Raw genomic sequence first — 18,725 nt, 5'->3', positions numbered from 1 at the left:
ACAGCTTAGTTAGAAAACCAGTCAGTTTTTATTTTCATGTCTTAAATTGCATGTTTGAACTAAATAAAAATAACTTATCTACAATCACCAAACCTACCAAAAAGTAAGGTTAAGTTTCATCAAAAGTTTGATACCAGAAATTTGAAAAAGTACAAGTAAGTGTTAAATATCTTGTTTTTTACATTCTTTATTTATTCCCCTCGGTGTGGATTCCTCTACGTGGTGAATGGACCTCCCAGGGAAGGTTCTGTTCTATCTGGTTACCTTCTCTGGGATCTAAACATCCACCCACGTGTTTGCCGTGCGTGGCGACCTGTGAAGGGGAGGAAAGGATCCTGGTGGTTGAGGTGTCCAACCCTTACACACCACTTTGGCCTCGAATTCCTGTAGACGGGCGGCCTTTGGGTTGCCCCCTTGGGTCAATCGGCTGGTCCACTTGGGCTAGAGTCAACCAAGTACCAGTGTTGGAAGTTCTCAACGGGTGTTGTGGACATTGTGCCTGATGCTGGTGTTTGGGTATAGTGCTCACGAAACCCTGGCGTTGCTGCATTGTCCTTGCGTGACTTTGTAGTGCGTCCTCTTGTAGGGCTCCATGGTGGGTGGGGTCAGTGGGTACCGAAATTTTTTTCCTTTTCCAATGGATCCTCTAAAAAATTTAAATAAAATTGTAAAAAAACAGTCAATGGGTAAGCGACCACGTCTTGAATACTCAGAACAGCAATCTTCAACATCAGTAACACACGTACCTCATTTTCTTATATTACATTCTCTTTCGGAAAAACCTTTAGGACAAATGTCCCCTTTTTTTATTCAAAAGGACTAGAGGGACTTGCTGGCTTTCCAAAGTCAGTAAAGAAACTTCGATCTGGTGACATATTGGTTGAAACATCCACATCCCAATACAGTGAACTACTCTTGAATTCAAAGGCAATTGGGGATATACCTATTGAGGTTACACCCCATGCTACCTTGAATTCTTCACGAGGAGTTATTGTTGAAAGAGATTTGAAGAACATTCCCGAGTCAGAGATTCTCGCTGGTCTCTCCACTCAGAGTTTCTGCAGTGAGGCGCATCTCCACTCGCAAAGATGGAGTTACACTGCCAACAAATACCCTCGTTTTAACATTTACTTCACCACGTGCACCTGCCACCATCAAGTCAGGTTATCTCATTTGCAGGGTTCGGCCATACATACCAAACCCTCTTCGATGTTTCCAATGTCAGAGATTAGGCCACTCAAAGACATCTTGTCGTGGTTCCCGGACATGTGCTCGTTGTGGAGGCAAGGACCACGATGCCTATGACTGTGACACGAACCCACATTGCGTAAACTGCAATGGTTCTCACCCCTCTTACTTTCATTCTTGCCCAAAATGGTTGGAGGAAAAAGAGGTGCAGCGTTTGAAAACGACACATGACATTTGTTATCCTGAGGCTCGGAAATTGCTGTCCACAACTCCATCTCGGACATATGCTGCTGCACTTCATTCCACAACTACAGTGGGAGTGCAGACAGATCTCTCTGTGCCTCCAAGAGAATCGTTTTCAAAACAAATGAAAAGCCTTTTGACCTCCGTGGTTAAAAAGGTTGATGAATCGACTTCCACACCCATCTCTGTTCCTCCCACACCTTCCAACAAACCTCAAGATCCACGTCCTTCAGTTTCAAATACAGGCATTTCTTCTGATACATCTTTTTCTCCCACCACAAGAGACAAAACAATTATTTGTTCGCGTTCTCAGTCACTGGATTCCCCTTCCAATAACAAAAATCTGCCCACCCGACCCAGAGCAGGATCCATGGAGGTTGATAGACCTTCTCCGACTAAAGACAGTAAAGAAAAAAGACGTGGTCGTAAACCGAAGGGTTCTCCAGCCACTTCACCTACCCGTTGTTAAAAATGGCCACCTTGATACAATGGAACTGTCGAGGTTTACGTTCTAATCTGGATGATATCAAAACGCTGATTGCTTCCTACCATCCTGCTTGTCTTTCTTTACAAAAAACATTTTTCAAAACTGCTGATACTGTCTCCATTCGGCAGTTTTCTCTGTACAGAAATGACAGTTTGTGTGATGGTCGAATACATGGAGGGGTGGCACTGTTGGTTGATCAACACGTGCTCACCCTGTCTTTGTTACTCAACTCACCCTTGGAGGCTGTAGCCATCCGTGTTTCCTTGGGTCATACCATCACTGTTTGTTCTCTGTACCTGTCCCCTGGAGAGACATACGATCAATCAGATCTTGATGCTCTTGTTGAACAATTGCCATCTCCATTTCTACTCCTAGGGGATTTTAATGGACATCATCCCCTCTGGGGAAGTGCTATTATTGATGGGAGGGGCCGATCTGTAGAGCGGATGCTCTCTGATCACAATCTTTCTCTTTTCAATACTGGTTCTTCCACTTACTTTCATGCACCTTGTCAGTCCTTTACCGCTATTGATCTCTCAGTTTGCTCCCCTTCATTATTCTTCCATTTTTCATGGAGGGTTGACAGTAATCCACTAGGTAGTGATCATTTTCCGATCCTTTTGAGAGAGACTGGCCGTGGTCGATGCCATCCTACCCGCGTGCCCCGGTGGAAGCTGGATCAGGCAGACTGGTCCACTTTCACTGCTCTCGCAGATCTTGATCCTGCCATCGTAAATCAGCCATCAATAGACAACTGTGTAGCAGCGGTAACTGACTGTATTACACATGCAGCTGCTCAGTGTATTCCTAAAACCTCGACACGTTTTCCACGATATCCTCGTCCGTGGTGGAATCCTGCTTGCCACTTAGCACGGAAGGCTCAAAAGCGGGCCTGGGATACTTTTCGTAGATATCCCACACTTTCAAACCGGGTTGCTTTCCAACGGGCCCGTGCACATGCTAGGTGGGTAAGACGTCAAAGCCAGAAGGAATCTTGGACTAAGTTCACAACCAGCACAACTTCTACCACCAGTTCCAAGATCAGGTGGGACAGGATTCGAAAGGTTAATGGGCACTACAATTCTGTCCCCCTCTCGATCTTACTCTCTGATGGTCAGGAGGTGACTGATGTTCGGAACATCGCTAACACTCCAGGGGAAAGCTTTTGCTTTTTTTATTTATTGTTCCTCCACCTTCCTGGCCATCAAGACTCGGGCAGAGCTATCACCTCTTTCCTTTTGAACTGACTGTTTCTTTGACTATAATTGTCCCTTTACCCTGGTGGAACTAAAAATGGCCCTTCATCGGTCTGCCAGTACGTCTGTTGGACCTGATGATATTCATTATGACATGCTGCACCATCTATCTCCTGCTTCTCTTGATGTCCTTCTGATTGTTTTCAACCGGATCTGGCAGGAGAATGTTTTTCCTGATGCCTGGCGCCAGGCTATTATTTTACCTTTCTCTAAGCCAGGGAAAGATCCCAAGATTCCTTCAAACTACCGTCCAATTGCTTTGACGAGCTGTCTCTGTAAGACATTAGAAAGGATGGTTAATGCTCGTCTTGTTTGGTTCCTTGAATCAAACAACCTCCTCTCGCCCACCCAGTGTGGGTTCCGTCGACAGCATTCCACCACAGACCACCTAATTCGTCTTGAAACATCTATCAGAGAAGCCTTTCTCAACCGCCAACATCTTGTATCAATATTCTTTGATATAGAGAAGGCTTACGACACAACATGGAGGTATGGCGTTTTGCGAGACCTCCATACATATGGGTTACGTGGCCATCTACCCATGTTTATTTAATGGACAGGAGATTTCAAGTTCGTGTGGGTTCGACACTTTCCCGTTCTTTTGTACAGGAACTTGGAGTCCCTCAAGGCTGTGTATTGAGTGTTACACTCTTCAGTATAAAGATAAATGCCATCACTGAACAACACCCTCTCACTGTTGCGAATGGGCTGTATGTCGACGACTTTCACGTCTCATGTCAGTCGTCAAACATGAGATATATTGAGCGGCAACTACAAACCGCCCTCAATTGTGTACGGAACGAGCTTTAATTTCTCTCTCTCCAAAACTGTATGCATGCACTTTTGCCGTCGACGGGGTATTCACCCTGATCCTGAACTTCGTATCGGTGAAGTTTTGCTGTCAGTGGTCCCGGAGACCAAGTTCTTGGGGCTTATCTTTGATCGTAAACTGACCTTTATACCACACTTAAAGCAGCTTCGGGTCAAATGCACAAGAGCACTGAACATCCTCCGTGTTCTCTCTTCTACCAGTTGGGTGGGCAGATCGCTGTTCAATGTTAAAGGTATATCTTGCTCTTATTAGATCGAAACTCGATTATGGATCAATGGTCTATGGCTCTGCCAGACCCTCGGCCTTAAAGATGCTGGACCCCATTCATCACCAAGGACTTCGACTCTGCACTGGGGCTTTCCGTACCTCTCCAGTTCAAAGAATATACATTGAATCTCATGAACCTTCTCTACACCTCGCTGTTTGCAACTATCTTTACAATATACTTCGAAACTTCATTCCTTACCAAAGCATCCCACCTGGAAATGTGTTTTCCTTCCTCGGTGGGCAGTACTTTTTCAGAACAGACGATCTGTCATTGCTCCGTTTGGCCTTCGCATCCGGGCGCAATTGGATGAATTGGGTCTGTCCTTGGATAACATTGCAGATTCCACAGGTTGTCCCATCGCACCATGGTTTATTACACCCCCCAAATGTGACCTTTCTTTCAGTCACCTAAAAAAGGCAGATACTCCAGATTGGAAGCACCGTCTTTTATTCAATGAATATCTTTCAAACAATCATTCAGTTCCCATTTATACAGATGGTTCCAAATCAGGTAATTCAGTGGGCTCTGCTATGGTTTGCTATGGGTCAGTAGTTGTGCGCAGAATCCCTTCTACAGCTTCTGTGTTCACTGCTGAGCTGTATGCTATATCTCTTGCTCTGGATCATATTGCAGCTGAGCAGTACTCCAACTGCACTATTTATACTTACTTGCTTAGTTCTATACTTGCCTTGGAATCGCTACACGTTAGCTCACATCCTATTTTCGCTGATATTCGAAACCGACTGGCCCATTTCTCATTAGCAGCTACTTCAATCTAGTTTTTCTGGATACCAGGCCTGTTGGTATTCGCGGGAACGAGCTTGCAGACATGGCAGCTAAATATGTCTGCTTCAGCACCATCACTCCTATGCCTATTCCGTACATGGACTATGGTTTTGTGTTCAAGGCTCGGCTCCGTGCCAGCTGGCAGTTCGCTTGAGTGAGCAACGTGACAACAAACTTTTCAAATCAAACCCAAAATTGACTTTGGCCATCTAGCTTCCGTAAAGTTCGGTCACAGTTTTTAACTCATCATTTTCTTTTATCTGGAACTGATGCACCAATGTGTAGTTTGTGTAACACTCAAATCACTATCAGCCACGTTTTACTTTCTTGCCATCGTTACAATTCTCAACGACGGCAATATTTTAAACATATTTTTCCCAGGGTCAGTGTGTAACATTGGACAGAGTTATTGGTGATGATGACTCTGTCCACCTTGATAATGTTTTTAATTTTTTAATGGCCATTAATCTTTTAATCTCATTTAAGTGTTGCATATTTATTCATTACACCTTTTAATTGTGGTTCCTTTTTTTACAGTTTTAATCTCTCTCCTTCAATTTGACATTGGACAATGGCCAGAACATTAAATAACTCGACACCGGGACTGGAAAGGCGAACTTCAGGTGACTAACGCTACTGTTTGAACTACTCGTTAGTCGTCCTGGCGAGTTGTTATTATACTTTTGCTGCATATCATTTCACACTTTTACTACTTAACTTTTTAGTACTGGCCATATTGACTCATAACCCGGAACCAGGACTGGAAAGACCAACTTCAGGTGACTGACGGTGGTTTTTATACTTATCTGTTAGTCTTCCTGGCGGGTTATGATCATTACCATTCTGTTACAGGTAGTCCTTTACAACTTTGTTGACTGGATGTCAACATTAGTTTTTACGCCATTTTCTGTTTTAATTGCCGTTTTGCTTTTATCTTCAATTACTTTTACAAATTTTACTCCATTTACTTGACTTTTATCTTTTTACTGGATATTAGGCTACTCATTATTACCATTTTGCGGAGTGTCTTTTAAAACTTTTATTTTTTTACATTTTGATAATAGCTTCTATGACACATATCCCCGAACCAGGACTGGAAAGGCCAACTTCAGGTGATTGACGGTGGTTCTTGAACTTACCTGTTAGTCTTCCTGGCGGGTTATGATCATTACCATTTTGCTAGAGTAAATATTTTACAACTTTGAAGACTGAATGTCACCATTGGTTTTTACACCATTTTCTGTTTTAATTGCTGTTTTGTTTTTACCTTTATTTACTTTTACAAATTTTACTCCATTTACTTGACTTTATCTTTTTACTGGACATTTGGCTACTCATTGTTACAATTTTGCTATGTATCCTTTAAAACTTCTATTCTTTTACATTTTGATACTGGTTGCTATGACACATAACCCGGAACCAGGACTGGAAAGACCAACTTCAGGTGACTGACGGTGGTTCTTGACCTTAGCTGTTAGTCTTCCTGGCGGGTTATGATCATTACCTTTTTGCTAGAGTAAATACTTTACAACTTTTTATACTCTGCCTTCTATCTTAACATTGTAGACTAGGTGTCAACATTGGTTTTATACTTTTTTGTTGTACCTTCATTTCCATTTATGTCTATTACTACATTTTTTTATTTATTTTTTGTTACATTTTTACCGAATGTCTGGCGCAGATAGCCTCGCTGCTTTGTGCCATAAAACACTAAATCAATCAATCAATCAATCCTTCACCGGAAGGATTTTATACAAAATGCGCTAGTTGAAAGCCTAGAGAATGCTATGAAGATAACGCAGCGCGACGCGGCCTAAAATAATGTCCCACGACAGAGCAGGGTGGTGTTGCTCAATCCTGTGGGTACATTCCGGGGCCAGCAGACGGTAGAGGGAACGGGAGTCCGTCGGAACATCGGCTGAAACAGCACGACATCGCCGTAACGCTGCAGCAGCGTCGACACACCAGGAAGAAGGCTCAAACGACACCGGTGTTTGCAGGCCCAGTGGAACAACAAAGAGCCTGTGTCCCGTGCTAACCAAGAATCTAATGAGGTGGCAACATGGATGACCCTCGAAGGACAGATAGCAAAAGGTGGTAGACAGTAAGAGAGAAAGACACTGAGTTTGGGCACATGGTATGCTCAGTCCTCCCCTGCGAGGCAGCAGTGTCAAAGAAAGCCGAGATATAGTCCAAGGCTTGTCACCCCACAGGAAGGTGAAGACATGGGGCTCAACAGTCCGTTCAGTGAAGTTATCTATAGGGAGAACAGTCTCAAGGTACCAGACCAAGGGGAGTACCCTCCTCATCACTTCTGTTCTGCCAAACAAGTTAGCAGGGCAGTAGTGGTAATCGTGCACTTCCGAATTGACACGCTGCACCACCTCTCCTCAAGCAACTTCGAGATATGCGAGAAAACGAACCCCAAAGCAACTGACTGGGGAGGAGGTCCAGTCCAGTCCAAATGGGGAGTCGGCAGAGAAGGCCCATTTGCCAAACCACCGAACCCGAGACTTGGCATAGTTGCATTGGGCAGTGCTGGCCTGAGATTAATGGTGGACAATGGCCAGTGCCAAACCTAAGGATGTCGAGTTCTTAAGGAACAGGTTCATGTTGTCTGCATGAGAAACATATTTGACATTCGTATCTCCCGGCAACTGGAGGCCACGTACCGAGACCGAGTGATACAGATAAGAGAGCAGACAGTGGATCACCAATCCATAGAGTGAAGCGGACAATGGACAACTTTGATGGGATCCCTGCAAAATGGGAAAGAAAGATGTCCGGTATCTGTTAATCAAGAGCCTGCTTGCACGTACTGAACAAAAACAGGAAGAAGGCCCCACCTCTCCAGAAAGAACCACAAAAATTTGTGGTTAACATGATCAAAAGTTATGCTCTGGTCAAGGGATGTAATGGAACAGGTTCCTGAGAAGCACCATATTTTGTTTTCTGCTTCTGCGCTGCACGCCACATGTCTGTGTGCAGTAAACCAAAGAAGGCATAACCACACCCAAACAGGCACACAGGACTTGAGAAATAATCTTTGCAGGAGAGATATGGGATATCACGAGGAAAGATCTTTAGACTGGCTGAAATCCTTACAGATAAGAGTAATAAACCCATTCAGCATTTCAGGTGACCAGACAGCTGGTAAAAAGTCTGACAAAATAGGGTCCGACAACATACCATACGTGACGGTAGAATTCCATCAGCAGTCCAGTTGAGGGAGGGCAAAAACTGAGTAATGTTGTTCCACAACCCCTCGTCCAAGGGTGAGGCCAAATATAAACAGTAGTAATAGCTGAGGCACGCGTCTAGAATGTCAGAAATGTCAGATGATGATTGACCATTCTCCAACACCAGACTGTAGATGTGTTTGAGCTTGGCCATCTCCTGTGGCTTGCACAGTGGAACTCGTGTAACATTTCTGGGATTAAGAGATTCCATCAGACTAGACACTCACTGCATGGAATAGTTTGGAATAATCCAAATCTATTTCACTGCAAAGGTTCTCAGTGTCTGAGATAACCCAGTAATCTATTGGCCTGCCCCAGAGCAAGGCAGCTAAGATGTCATGATTACCTTGCAATGCCAAGAGGCGGGCTCGCGAATGCCGCATGCCAACTTGCCTCAACAAGGAGGCAGAGGCTTCCTTGCAACCCACCTACCAGGACCCATCAACAGACTCGACAAAACAAAGTTCCCAGATAAAGGCAATCAACTCATTTTCAGCAAGGAGGGGGACATTGAGTCTCCACATACCAGGGCCCCAAAAAACGGGGAGTAAACCCCGGAATGTGGTGAGAAGTGTCTGATGGTTGGACAGATAAAATGAGACATCCCTAGCCCGGTGAACTGCAACCCTGCTAAGGCTCTGCTGAAGGGCAGGTGTTACATAGAACTTGTCAAGGCGACAAGAAACGCCCTGACTAGTCCAAGTGGCTATAAAGGCAGATCCATGCAACACACGCCAGACATTGGAAAATTCAAAATCTGACAGCACTGCATGCAGAGCTGCGTATACTAATCACCAGAAAGAGGATTCCCTCCAATCTTGTCGAGGTGGGGATCCAGGATGTAGCTGAAGTCACCACCGAGAATGGTATTGGCCTGCGTTATCAAGAACCTGTCCAAGCCTGAGAAAAAGGGTTACACATTCCCAGATTGAACAGGTGCATAGACATTAACAAGACGAATTTTACGACCACAGTGACACAACAAAGCTCACGACCTGCCTCTCAGCATCACTATGTGACGCGAGGATGGTGCCAGTGTGGGTGAAAAAGTATGCCCACACCATGCACACGTGTTGTGCCAAACGACCACAAGGCGCAGATAGGATAGCGTGAAAGGAACGAAAAGTGGTCCCTCTGAGAGGCAAAATGAGTCTCTTGCAGGAATATAGCATCAACCACAAAGAGTTTGAAGAGGGAAAATGCATAGAATTACTTGGCAATGCTACGCATTCCCCGAATGTTCAAACTGATGTAGGAGAAACCCATCTACCAGTCCTGAGGGATGAATCGGTGATGCTGGTGCTTCAACTGTATAGACTGAGGTGGAGGCCGAGTGGCTTCTTGAGGCCATCAGACACCACCATTGCTGCTGCACAACAGGTAAGTCCAGACTGGGGAAGTTGACTAGACAGTTGAACGAGCTAGGTGACGGTAGCTCATCCAACGCAGGAGTGGTGTTTGCAATGGTTGCAGGGAAAAGGGCCAGAAGACCCACAACACCCAAGGTCTGAGCAGGGGTCCCTCAGAACCCCTAGCCACATCCTCACCAGTAGGGGAAGCCTGGGCTACCTTGGAGGCACCATCTCCTCTAGCTGACATGCCCTGAACAGAGGGGCTTGACCCTCCTCAGAGAATCCCAGCCTGACACTTACTGGGGCAGCAAGAGTGTGAGTGTCAAAGCAGCTCCAACCCTCTCACCACCTGACTCTGAGGCCTGAGCCTTCACAGAGGCCCCACCCCCGGTAGGTATTGGTTTTGGGGGCAGGACGGTGGAAGCCCTCACTCCTTCCCCCTTCTTAACACGCAGCTGCCCCACAGCCACCACGGCGTATGTTGCCCTACGCCTCGGGAAATGCAATGACTTGTGGTCACCATTACAATTTTCACACTTGATGTCATAGTCACTCTCTGTGTGTCCATATGCCAGACACTTGTCGCACCGCAGAGTCTGGCAGTCACTGAGCAGGTGGCCCTCGAGGCCACAGTAGCGGCACAACAGCCACATGCCTGGGTAATTACACATTACCTGGAAGACGTGAACAGTAATAAAGTTTGGAACCGGCATTCTCATGTCTATGCACACACGGCAGTTCCCTGCACACACTTAATGGAACACGATGCAGCACACGGTGAAACATACATGAACTCCCGTATCGGGCACAGATGACGACGACGACAAAAAAATCAACGCACTGCTTGTTGTTGTCTCACCGATACATACAGGAACCCTAAATCCCTTAGAAACCTATTATGGTGGTAAGGAACTAATTAATATTCCCATATATAGAACTTATCCCAGTATGAAACACTTGATTAAACTGATCTACTTCGGATATTAATGAGGTAAACAAATACAAACAAACGCAAAATCAAAAAGCCCTACTTATACAGCAACTTAAACCAAAAAAAGGGAACACTATTATTCCGATACTAATTAATAAATGGCCCGGCATGGCCAAGCGTGTTAAGGCGTGCAACTCGTAATATGAGGGTCGCGGGTTCGCATCCCCGTCCCGCCAAACATGCTCGCCCTTTCAGCCGTGGGGGCGTTATAATGTGACGGTGAATCCCACTATTCGTTGGTAAAAGAGTAGCTCAAGAGTTGGCGGTGGTGACTAGCTGCCTTCCCTCTAGTCTTACACTGCTAAATTAGGGACGGCTAGCACAGATAGCCCTCGAGTACCTTTATGCGAAATTCAAAAACAAAGAAACTAATTAATAACCTAAAATCACCTGCAACGTCCCCTAAAATCCGATACCCGTTTATACTTTCGTTCTAAGATGCGTGTCCGTCAACGGTCACATTCAAACACTCTCTGTTTCTTAACCTGAAAATGACTTAGGAAGATCGAAACGTTGTTTTTTCCTTATCAGTAAGTGTTAATACTCATATCAGTCGTTCTGAGATACATGTTCGTTTGTTTTTGAATTTCGAGAAAAGCTACACGAGGTCTATCTACGTTAGTCATCCCTAGTTTAGCAGTGTATCACCCCCAACTTTTAAGTTTCTCTTTTACCACTGAATAGTGGGATTAATCGCGACATTATATAATAATAATGCCCCCACGGCTAAAACTGTCAGTATATTTGGTGCGATGAGGATTTGAACCCGTGATCCTTCGAATACGAAGTGAGTACTTTAACCGCCTGGCCATGTCAGGACTACCGAAAAAGTAAAATGTTGACTGAAATATAAAATATTATTATTATCTGTACAGTAATGGTATTTTTTCTAACTTTACTGCTAAAATATTAAATACGGAAAATTATACTACAGCTTTAAGAAACCATTTTTTAAAATAAAATTAACACTTATTTCACGATCTGAAAATACATCATTGCTCATGAAGTACACGTGAAGAGTTTAGGTGAAGTTATTTTGTTGAAAAAGTAGGATAAATTTTCAGTTATTGTTAGAAGCGAGTGAGAACTTTATCGAATCAACAAAATGAAGATTATATATATGTTATGTTCCGGGTGATATTGGAATATCTCGCAATGTGGAACGAAGTGTAGAGGTTTTGACCGTGTTCGAGGCGGGATCGATTAAGAATTGAGCTAGGTCAACGTGGGGTTTGTTTTAACAGGTTATTTAACATTTGCCGTTAATCTTTTTATACAGTATGTTGTTTTCTTGTGTTTTAACATGAACTGTTATTTAATCTCTATCTGTCAGTTTGGTTTTCTCGATATTTTATTTAGTTATCATTTCTCAGAAGAAATTAGTTACGAACTTCAGACTAAAATCCTTATAGCATTTGTTAGTTTTATTTTGTTTAGAGCATTTATCGTAAGATGTTAGCTATAAGACTTCGGCCTCATAGAGTAATACTAATGGAAAATGTAGAAACCTGAAGCTTGTTACATATTTCTTATCCTTAATTGTATTTTGTAGCCATACATTAAGACTTTTAGGAAAGTTCCACTATTTTTATGTGCTTATCATCGCTTTTTTATCATTTAATCCATTTTAAATTAGTATCTGCTCATATTACCCCTAATTTATCAAAAATAAGAATTTGTGGCTAACATAAATTTAACATTTTAAGGTTAAGGGGCGTGTTGGCACCCTACTTTGGTGTTCCACCCACCAAATTAAACTTTAAAAAACAAAAACATATAAAGACAGCTTTGTGATTATAATTTTTTTAACTTAAATTTTCTCCATCCACCACATCGGAAGGTAACTAGTTATAAATGCCATCTGCCCTATTAGAAAAAAATATTAGCTGAAGGTGATTCCTATCTTACCAAAAGCTATATTTCCATCCCTTAGTACTACTGTTATATCATTAAGTATGTAAAAAAAGAAAAAAGAAAATCGGTGTTTCCATTTTGATACACAGTACTCTAAATGTAATATAATTAATGATGTATACAATGAAATAAAAGTGTACATCTCCAAAATGTTGTAAACGAATGAAATTGGCAAACATTTTAAGAGTCCATATTATTTTTTCTTACTTAAAATTACACCATCTGTAATCTTAAGGGGGAAGGGAGGGAACCAGGATGAGACAGGAATCCCACAATTCTACAAATTATGAGTGTCTCCACATTGTTTATATACACCCTTTGCCTTTTTTATGTTTTAAAACATATTCCACCCTGCCCTCCAAATACAAATAGTGTAAAAGGATTGGATTCTGAACTCCATGTAAAACTAGTTCTTTTTTGAAAATTAATTTGTTGCTAATTTTCTGTTTTAAATGGCTTCCTCTATGATATAATGTTTAGGGACAAAAAGGGGTCTTAAAATTGCACTTATAATTCAGTTATGATAACCTCACATAAAACAGCTTTGATATCAACATTATTTTTTTTCAGATGACATTATAAATATATATATACTAGGATAATCTTTATGTTAAATAGTAGCAGATATTTTGAACACACAAACTTTTGGGTTTTTACAAATCCAATAGAGAATGAATTCTTTTTTGTAAATTTGAACTTGTCTAATTTCACTGTTTTGTTAAAATTAAACTTAAAGAATATTTCATAAAAATACAGTCATTTAAGAGTATAAAAGAAGCAAAGAATTTTGAGAAGTGGATGAATCAATCTCTGGGATGAAACATAGTTTTACAGACATAAAAGTGGTTGAGAAACTTTGACTCTCCCTGGCACCCTAATAGGATTTTAGAGGAAATTGCTTGGAGATGGAAATAAGACACTGAAGTAATTTTTAAAATGGAGTGTAACAGTATGGAGAGAGTTTGAAATCTTATCTATTTATGCTATTTCTAAAGATTTTATGGCTCAACATGGCAAGGTGGTTAGGGCACTTGATTCATAATTTGAGGGTTGCAAGCTCAAATCTCCATCCCACCATATATGCCTGCCCTTTCAGATATTGAGGCATTGTAGTATAACAGCCAATGCCATCATTCATTGATAAAAGACCAGCTCTCGAGTTAGTGGTGGGTGGTGATGACTAGCTGCCTTCCCTCTTGTCTTTCACTGCTAAATTGAGGACAGCTTGTACCCATAACCCTCTGTAACTTTGTGCAAAATTCAGAACAAATCAAACAAATTCTAGGGTTTTGTGGTACTTACTACCAAGTGAATGGCCTTCAGTTTTTATTGTATGGAAATTATGAACATGTAGTTAAGATTAAAGAGAGAGAGAAATAGGGACACAGATACATAGTGGAAGTTTTAATAACTGATGTAGACACAGAATTAGTGTTCATCAACAAGTAAAAACAAACTTCAAGTTTTATAATAATGATACTTTAAATTTTACCATTTAACCTCATTAAAATATAGGATTCCTTAATAATGCTACAGTGTTCCTGTTTTTTAATGAAATGCCACTCATTGTAGTTTCTAATGATCCAAACTTGTAATGGGTTCAGTTAAAATGTTCTGCTTTCAAAACATATAGGAATTGAAAACAATCCTGCAACTAGTCTTAGGTGTATAGCAGAGACACATGCATTTCTACACTACTTATAAGTTCTAAGGTTAGTCACAATGCATTAGTTTAAAACTTAAGAACATGAAACCTGACTGATACTTAGAAATTTGTACAATGTAGCATCATTATCATATCTCTACAACTGTTTGTATCTCAGGTGGAGACAGATTTTGAAAGGAAGTTAGGTGGTTATTGGAATTTTCTACTTGGTTATCCATCAGACTCATCACTTTATTACAATTAACCAATCATAAAAGCTTACAAATAGTGACATCAAGTATTTCATAACTGTGTTTTTTAAGTTGTTAATAAGTTATAATTATATTACTGTGTTAACTGGATATTTATTATTTAAGAATATTATTTTTGACCTTATCCCAGTTGTTTGCTCAAGTCTTGCTTCTCAGAAGGTAATTATAATGTGTTAACAGTGACAATGTATTTACCTTCTCAGAAGCAAGACTATACTTGCATTTTTATGCATGTAAAAACTTGTGTATTTAATGTATACCTAAACAAATTCTGGGTGTCAGGTCACCTTTGTGACTAAACATTTCTTCACAACATGTGGTATTTTATCCCATTTATTCATGTGTAAAGCTACGATAAATTGAACTGGAATCTAGAATAGTTCTTGTTTCTTGGAAATCTGAAACTATTTTTGTGTTTCTTGAAACCTAAATCAAACTTCTTTTTTTTCTTGGAGTGTGGTGTTAAATTCAGCACTTTTTTTTTTCTTTCCCAGATTGTACAATACTTTACCAACTTTGAAAACTTTTGTTTTTCTTCTCTAAATTCAACCAATTAGAGAACATGCTCAGACTCAGATGTGACCAAAGGCAGTTTGTTCAGGCAATATTACAAAGTGTTGTTGATATCATGTGATAGTTAGCGTGTACTCATTGCTGTGAAAGTAAATAAATACACAGTGGTACCTTGATTATCCATGATGATCCAGGGGAAAGCAAAGAAAAACTTGTGGATAATCGAGGCACTTGTGTATCTCACTAGATAGCCAATTGTTTGACCTAAATTAAATTTTTCAATATATTTAAGTTCTCTGTTTGAAATTATAATTTTTTTATTGTTTTATCACACAATCACGAAATATTATAAAAGTTGTCATAATCATAGACCCCTTGGTGTGGATTTCTGTATGTGATGAGGGGACCTCCCTGGAAAGGTTCTGTTATTTCTGGTTACCTCTTCCAGGATTGAAACATCCACCCACATGTTTGCCATGCATGGCAACCTGTGATGGGGAAGAGAGGATCCTGGTGGTTGAGGGGTCCAACCCTAACACACCACTTTGGCCTTGAATTCCTGTAGACGGGCAGCTTTTGGGTGGCCCCCTTGGGTCAATCGGCTGGTTCATTTGGGCTAGAGTCAAAAAAGTACCAGTGTTGGAAGTTCTCAATGGGTGTTGTGGACATTGTGTCTGATGCTGGTGTTTGGGTATAGCGCTCACAAAACCCTGGTGTTGCTGCACTGTCCTTGCATGACATTGTAGTACATCCCCTCGTAGGTCTCCAAGGTGGGTGGGGTCAGTGGGTACCGAAATTTTCCTCTTTTTTCCTATGGATCCTCCTACGAAAAATTTAAATAAAATAGTGAAAACACAGTCAGTAGGTAAACGACCACATCTTGAAGACTTTGAGCAGCAATCTTCAACATCTGTAACACTTGTATCTCATTTTCTTATATTACATTCTCTTTCAGAAAAACTTTTAGGGCAAATGTCCCCCTTTTTTATTCAGAAGGGACAAGAAGGACTTACTGGCTTTCCAAAGTCAGTAAAGAAACTTCGATCTGGTGACATATTGGTTGAAACATCCACATCCCAACACAGTGAACTCCTCTTGAATTCAAAGGCAATTGGGGATGTACTTATTGTGGTTACCTCTCATGCTACCATGAATTCATCACGAGGAGTTATTGTTGAGAGGGATTTGAAGAATGTCCCCGAGTCATAGATTCTTGTTGGTGTCTCCACTCAAGGAGTTTCTGCAGTGAGGTCCATCTTCACTCGCAAAGATGGGGTTACACTGCTGAAAAATATCCTCATTTTGATATTTACATCACCACGTGCACCTTCCATCATCAAGGCACGTTATCTAAATTGCAGGGTATGGCTTTACATTCCAAACCCTCTCAGATGTTTCCAATGTCAGAGGTTTGGCCACTTAAAGACGTCATGTCATGGTTCCCTGTCATGTGCTCGATGCCTATGAGTGTGACACAGACCCACATTGTGTCAACTGCAATGGTTTTCACCCTTCCTACTTTCGTTCTTACGCAAAATGGTTGGAGGAAAAAGAGGTGCAGCATTTGAAAACGACTCATGACATGAGTTATCCTGAGGCTCAGAAATTGCTGTCTGCCACTTGATCTCGGACATATGGTGCTGCACTTCATTCCACAACTACAGTGGGAGTGCAGATAGATCTCTCTGTTTCTCCAAGAGAATCATTTTGAAAACAAATGAAAAGCCTTTTGTCCTCCATGGTTAAAAAGACTGATGAATCAACTTCAACACCCATCTCTGTTCCTCCCATACATTCCAACAAACACCAAGATCCATATCCTTTGGTTTCAAATACAGCCATTTCTTCAGATACATCTTTTTCTCCCACCCCAAGATGCAAAACAATCATTTGTTCGCATCCTCAGTCACTGGAATCCCCTTCCAACAACAAAGACTTGCCCAATCGACAAAGGGTAGGATCTATGGAGGTCGATAGACCTCCTCCTAATAAGGACAGTAAGGAAAAAAGACATGGTTGTAAACAGAAGGGTTCTCCAGCCACTTCACCTACCCGCCATTAAAAATGGCCACTTTGGTACAATGGAACTGTTGAGATTTATGTTTTTTAATCTGGATGACATCAAAACATTGATTGCCTCCTACCATCCTGTATGTCTTTCCTTACAAGAAACATTTCTGAAACCTGCTGATACAGTCACCTTTTGGCAGTTTTCTTTGGGCCCGGCATGGCCAAGCGTGTTAAGGCGTGCAACTCCTAATCTGAGGGTCGTGGGTTCGCATCCCCATCACGTCAAACATGTTCGTCCTATCAGCCGTGGGAGCGTTATAATATGACGGTCAATCCCACTATTTGTTGGTAAAAGAGTAGCCCAAGAGTTGGCAGTGGTGATGACTAGCTGCCTTCCTTTTAGTCTTACACTGCTAAATTAGGGACGGCTAGCACAGATAGCCCTCAAGTAGCTTTGTGCGAAATTCCAAAACAAACAAACAGAGAAGCAATTTTCTCTGTACAGAAATGACGGCTGTGTGATATATGAGTACATGGAGAGATGGCACTGTTGGTTGATCAGCATGTGCTCAACACACCTTTGGAGGCCATAGCCATCCATGTTTCCTTGGGTCACACCATCACTGTTTGTTCTCTCTACCTGTCCCCTAGAGAGACATATGATCAATCAGACCTTGATGCTTTCATTGAACAGTTGCCATCTCCATTTCTAATCCTGGGGGACTTTAATGGAATCATCCCCTCTGGGGAAGTGCTGTTATTGATAGGAGGGGTCGCTCTGTAGAGTGTATGATCTCTGATCACAATCTTTCTCTTTTCAATACTGGTTCTTCCACTTATTTTCATGCACCTAGTCAGTCCTTTTTTGCTATTGATCTCTCAGTTTGCTCCCCTTCATTATTTTCCCATTTTTCATGGAGGGTTTACAATAATCCACTAAGCAGTGATCCTTTTCCTATACTGTTAGAGAGACTGGCCGTGGTCGATGCTACCCTACCCGCGTTCCCCAGTGGAAGCTGGATCAGACAGACTGGTCCACTTTCACTGCTCTCGCAGAACTTGATCCTGCCATCGTAAATCAGCCATCAATAGACGACTGTGTAGCAGTGGTAACTAACTGTATTACACATGCAGCTGCTCAGTGTATTCCTAAAACCTCGACACGTTTTCCACGATATCCTCGTCCGTGGTGGAATCCTGCCTGCCACATTGCACAGAAGGCTCAAAAACGGGCCTGGAATTCTTTCCAATGGGCCCATGCACATGCTTTGTCGGTAAGACTTCAAAGCCAGAAGGAGTCTTGGATTAAGTTCACAACCAGCATATCTTCTACCACCAGTTCCAAGGTCATATGGGACAGGATTTGAAAGGTCAGTGGACACTACAATTCTGTCCCCCTCTCGATCTTACTCTCTGATGGCCAAGAGGTACCTGATGTCCAGAGCATCGCCGATACTCCAGGTGAAAGCTTTTGCCGGTATCTAGCACTTCTGCTTGTTTCTCCACCTTCTTGGCCATCAAGACTTGGGCAGAGCGTTCACCTCTTTATTTTCGAAGTGACTTTTTTTTTTTTTTACTATAATCGTCCCAATACACTGGTGGAACTGAAAATGGCTCTCCATCGGTCTGGCAGTACATTTGTTGGACCTGATGATTACACTATGACATGCTGCGCTATCTGTCTCCTGCTTCTCTTGATATTCTTCTAATTGTTTGTAACTGGATCTGA

The 18,725-nt window shown here is 42.0% G+C and overlaps 1 protein-coding gene across 15 annotated transcripts in view; it reads left to right on the top strand.

The window, feature by feature from the left end:
• The first annotated feature begins 11,222 nt into the window (after positions 1–11,222).
• The window catches only part of LOC143244412 (CMP-sialic acid transporter-like), a 42,261-nt gene continuing 34,758 nt past the window's right edge, over positions 11,223–18,725 (top strand). For 5 of the 15 annotated variants that reach the window (XM_076489016.1, XM_076489009.1, XM_076489019.1 and 2 more), the window contains exon 1: positions 11,564–11,886. The gene's annotated coding sequence lies outside the window, so the exon portion shown is untranslated. Of the gene's footprint in view, positions 11,921–18,725 lie in introns of all 15 variants that reach the window. The other 10 variants (XM_076489017.1, XM_076489013.1, XM_076489012.1 and 7 more) reach the window with 8 other exon arrangements.

The sequence above is a fragment of the Tachypleus tridentatus genome, chromosome 2, assembly GCF_004210375.1.
Source record: "Tachypleus tridentatus isolate NWPU-2018 chromosome 2, ASM421037v1, whole genome shotgun sequence".
Classification (NCBI taxonomy): domain Eukaryota; kingdom Metazoa; phylum Arthropoda; class Merostomata; order Xiphosura; family Limulidae; genus Tachypleus; species Tachypleus tridentatus.
The sequence above is the reverse complement of the archived record's forward strand: the minus strand, read 5'-3'. Positions and strand labels throughout refer to the sequence as shown.